This window comes from Pinus tabuliformis, chromosome 4_1, assembly GCF_031772625.1.
Source record: "Pinus tabuliformis cultivar Carrire ecotype Pingquan chromosome 4_1, CPIR1, whole genome shotgun sequence".
Lineage (NCBI taxonomy): Eukaryota > Viridiplantae > Streptophyta > Pinopsida > Pinales > Pinaceae > Pinus > Pinus tabuliformis.
Genome location: NC_142303.1, coordinates 766905923 through 766911733, shown reverse-complemented (window position 1 = coordinate 766911733; position 5811 = coordinate 766905923).

Below are 5811 nucleotides of genomic sequence, written 5' to 3'. Positions count from 1 at the left end.
AATTTTACGTAGAGAGGAAGCATCTATTGATTCAACCTACACTAGTTCTTTGCTACACGATAAACTATCTCTGGTACATACTAAAAGGTGGTGGACACCATAATACTCCAGTAAAATAGAGCTCTCAACATCTTTAATTGCTTCACTCTTCTTATGCAGGACAAAAATCCTTGTAAACAATTCCTACTTTCTAAGCCCAACTTTCAAGGACTTGATGGGATGGAACAACAAGATCCACATATTAACTGTGCAATGGATTTGCATGTAACATAATATTGTTCAAATAATGGCCATCTAGAAAAGAGAAACTGCCTAGAGCATATTAAGCAAGAAAAAATTATAAACCGTTGAAGCAAGATGAATATAAGAAAATGTACTGTTTTCAAATATGATAGATGATCAGGTTTTCTGGTGAATAATTCCTAAGAAAAGTATTTTTATGTAAAATTTGAGGATGAGGCTTGTAAATTCTTCAACAACCAACAACCAACTTCATCCCAATAGCAAAATAATGATAAAACTCCTAGTTCGTGCAAACCTTAACTCTAGCTGATCTAAGCCCAAATGGTTGTGAAGACACCCTTTACAACCATTACTATTATTATTCAACAATTCAGTTATAGACTAAAACAATAGAAAAAACCATAATGGAAATATGGATTATATGCCCAATTTTACTCCTTTCCAAGCACCCTTGAGACTTAACTACATGCCTAGAAATTCCTTACGAGTGTGCAAGAAAGCTTCTCTTTCAAAGTTACTTCGATTCATCTCAAGATTAAAACTAATTAGATCTTGCCACAACATGCTAATGTTGTTAGAAGTAATATAACCTAAAACAAGAACAAATTGAGAATAAAAGGCATCTTAATCTAATCTTGAGTTGGAAAAACCGGGAGGGGAAAGCACTAGATACTCGACAAAGTATCTTCATCATGCCCATTTAATACTTTGGACAAGCTTGAATGTTGTTTTGGCAAGTAACTTCCAAGTCAAAGTTCTTCTCTCATATGAAAAATTTTAATATACACAAAATTTGACTGCATGCATTCTAGTTTCTCACTCATATTGGTAAGAGTATAAAGGTAAATGTCCAAAATTTCACATCTCTTGATGCTTGATTCCATGTCAGAAAAATACCTGGCTCCTAAACCTGGTGTGGAAAAATAGCTTCAGAACAACCTGTTAAGAATGGACGATATGCTCAAGCATGATAGATTAGGCTCTCTTCACACATGCTTGATCAATTTAAGGGAACTATTTTCTACATATCGTTGTGATTTTTCTCTATCATCCAAGTTATTGTTTATGAGACTTGACTTAAACTCTAAATGAAATTGAACAATATGATAACTATTTTCCCATACAATATGAGCTATTCTTGATAGTTTTTGTATGATCTATATTCAAGAGTTCATGTGTGGTCTTCAGGCTATGGAGAAATACATTACTCTTTAATATCTTCATTTTCATGTTACCATGTTAAAAATTAAAATTCCATCATTTATGATGATTATAATTAAATAATTCATTTTTCAAGGTTCCCTAGACATCTATCCTACCAAGTTTTGTTTATATTATTTACTGACAACTTTTCCTTTTGTAATATAAATCTTTTAGTCTTAGTTTTTTCCATAACTTAAAATATTTTGGCTAGCCAAGGTGGACAAGATTGCAGTACAAGTGAAAAAAATACTTTCACATGTTGAGATCAATAGAAAATAGAGGGGATAAAATGGAATCAACAACAAACCCAAAATCCTACAATAGGTAGGAGAAAAATAACATTAGAATAGAGTTGAACCTAAAGTGCACTAGAGAGGGGTCAACAAGCACTATACAAAATAAACTGATGAACAATAGAGTGCATCACTTGATATAGGTGACCTTAGGCATAAATACTTTGTTAGAGAGATCAATAAGATCATATTATGATATATTACAAACGAGAGTTCTAGTGTACGTAGACACAACTCAAGTAGGTTGGGAACTTTCCAAGGGATGGTTTATGGGAATACATCAAGCTAACTAGGTTCCCTTTAACCGCAATCTAGTAGTATAATAAATGATTACATTAATTCCTAACCAAATGAATTACTGACACAATACAAGTGGAGTGTATCCAAATATCACGATTAAACTATTCTCAACATCACATAACACTTATTTGGCATTAGACCTTTATCATATTGATTTTTTCTAACTAGAAAATTAACATAATATTTCTTTTTAAATATTGCATCACTAATGTTATTGGTTTGATAATGTGTAGCCTTATTTTTACTCCTTTCAATTGTACCTATCTTAGATATATAAATGAAAAATCCAATTTAATAGCTAGATGACATTGGCTTCCAAAAGCTAAAACATGGATAAACTAAGAGAATTGTTTTCTATTGTATAAGAACTGCATTACATAATAGTGCACTAGTAGTAACTTACATATAAACATCTATGGAGATAATTCACATTTAAATGGTAACAGTGAAAACAATTTCTAGAGGACTATAAGGAACAAACTATGTCATAACATGAATTCATCTTATTTCACTAAGCTTATGAAAGAAAGCGAACATATAAAGAATATAGGGAAAAATTAGGACACAATTACAACTATATTACCAATGAAATATTTCAACACTAGACTATTAGATGCGTATGAATATAAGAGAAAGAATTGTATACATGGTTTCTATACAAGAATTTTATACCAAACTATAATAAATAATGTTAGTATATAAGTGCATATAAAATCCTAAGCATAAAGGTTCTATAATTTACTCACTAGCGAAGAAAGAGGGAGATAAAATTTAGGGAAACAAAACCAAGAGTCTCAGCTTAGGGAGGGTGAACCTTATTACTGGAAATTGAGGTATTTCCATTGGTTCATGGTTCATAATACCTTTACAAAATTCCATGGTTTGTATCTTGGGAGTCAATTTTTTTAATAGTTTCTTTCTGTGTTTGACAGTTAGTCCACAATACACTATAAGTTTTCATATACCACAAAATTCATTGATGGTGAATTGTTCAACTTGAATGGAATATAATTCAGGATGGGATTCCCCCTCCCCATTACAAAAAAACTATCAAAAAGATTCATCATGCAAAAGAAAAGTAGAAATAGTCTTATTGTCCAGATTAGAGTGGGATCTTCCACCAAGTTGAAAATCTAGATTTCTCTCTAATCCAAGTCCTTTTCTACATATTTGTGGTAATATAACCCTCTTTCCAAAAAATAATGAGCTTAATTTCAAAGAAATAGAACAGATAGAACAATTTATATAACCATAAAAAGTCTACTTCATTGTCATTCTCTTAACAAACAAGAGAAATAATTAGTTTTCAAAGAAGGACCTTGGCTAATGAGCATATTTGTGAAATATTAGACCATGTTCATCCAATGGAAGGCTTTCCTACAATAGCTATGAGGTAAGACAACAAAGAACTCACTTCAATTTAGCATATGTTGTATTTTAGATCCATTGGTGATACATGGGTAAAAACTTAATATGAGTACATGTACGGTTGTACCTAGGGGTCTAATTCTTTGAATCCATGCCCTTGTACCTCTAGAAAGCCCCAAAGAAGTTTCTCTTAGGGTGGACCCTAAAAATAATTTGGCAAGTTTGAACTTAAGGTATTTATGAAATCCTCTGCATTTTGAAGATACTTATATGGATCAGAAGTGGGGATGGGATTCCCCCTCCCCATTACTATAGAAATTCTCAGTGAGATTCTTCAAGAAGAGGGTAAAACTCATCAATTGGATTAATCTAGGGTGGTTGGGAGGAATTATTGTATTCCTCTCCACCCAAGTTCAATTCCTGCTACTAGCATGTTGAGTTAATATTGCGTATATTCTTGTAATAACTTTAATCGCCATTGTTCAACGACCTTGAGCCCCAAAGAATCTCTTACCATTGCGTACAAGTTGGAGGATGGAGTGCTTTGTTACATGGGGAAGAAATCGTAAGGGATGTAGAAACTATATACTTCACCATATCAGAGTGGGATCATCCAACAAGTTGAAAATCCCATCATCTCTCTAAATCAAGATCCAGTAATAGAAGGTAGTATCAGGAATAAAAACCAAGTCTTTTTCTACAGATTTAAGGCATTATAACAATATTTCTATACAATAATGAGTTTTTTCAAAGAAGAGGAGCACAAGGAGCATCCAAGATAACCATAACAAAGGCTACTTCATTTCCATTCTCTTGAACCAGCAAGATAGAGCCTTAGTCTGCAAAGCATGAAATTGTGTCATGGGAAGAGCATGTCGATTCATGAGATATTTGACCATGCATTTCATGCAGTCAAAGAGTTACCCACAATATTTATGTGGGTAAAACAACTAAATACCCCCTTGAATATGTCATAATTTGGATTTTAATGCCATTGGTGATAACTGATACATAGGTACAACCCTTAGTATGGATACATGTACCCAAGGATCCAATTCTTTGTACCCTTTCCCCTGTACTTGTTAAAAGCCCAATTAAAGTATTTTTAGGATGGACCCAGCGGAAGACCTAAAACATCTAAGTGTTGCCCCGTTTTATTATTTTAATATTAATTTCAATCTCATTTTCAGTTTTCAGTTTTTCCTACATGAGCATGGAAGAGGCCAAGAGAATGGATTAATGGAAGAAGAACATTTTTCACTGCTTTTACTGCAAGAAATTGGTGTCCAGAAGCTTAGTGTTAAGTCACTTTCATAATTATCGACATTCTTCACTCCCAAGTCCCCACTTTTGAGTATCATTAGGTTTCAAGTTTTAGATTTTCTATTTGTCATTTTCACATCATATCTAGAAAAGGAGGGAATGCCAATCTTCAAAATTGAAACATGAATGTCAATTGATGAATAGAAAATATTAGAATGATTTGATTAGCAGTTGATTTGAATTTGAATTATTTATATTTACATTAATCTCAGTTCTCATTTCTTCCATATATCATTGTATATATAAAATTTGATATATGTACCCCTAACACATGTCCATCCACTATTTCAAAAAGTGTTGTACCCATACATGTGGCCACACCAGTACCTATACTTTGGAAACTTATGTAAACACCATAAATTACAGAATGTGTTGGAAATAACAAAGAAAAAGATGCAGACATGCCCACATATGTTTGGACCTAGAACTAGAAGAAACTTTCAAGTTGTTTGAATTTACAACTTTTGGATTATTCTTGGAAAGCATCAATATACAATGAGAAAATTTATTTCAATTGCAAAATTTCCTTCAAACGCAAGCACTTAGCAAGCAATTGTCTGAACAATGATAAGTAGGAAATTTCAAATCTTGGTAATTCTGGTTGAAAATAAGTTGAAATTAGAAATAGGTTCAAAATAAGGGAAATTGGATCAGAAATTAGAAGGGTTACCAGTGCTTCATATTGGTGTTGCAAATCTCTTTGATCTCTTGCATGTTTTCAAAGTGTTTCTGAGCTTTTTCGGACATGGAATTTTTTGCATTTTTCAGGTCTAAGTATATGCTTGCCATAACATTACCTATTGTTTATTAAGTCCAATTTTGGAAACATGACTTTAGGTACTAAGTAGAAAAGGTACAGAAACGAGACAATGAGTCCTTCCAAACTCAGGAAAAAGAGGAAGGAGATAGAGGCAAAAAAAATATTAATATTCTTGGATAAATTTAGAAGAATCAAAATAACAGAAAGGAGAAAAATGAGTCAAGTATCAATAGACCCGCATATAACAAAAATACTTGAAATGCTCCATAAGTAGTGGAAAAAATTGAAGAAAGAGTTCTAATGATAGAGTAGTAGCATAAA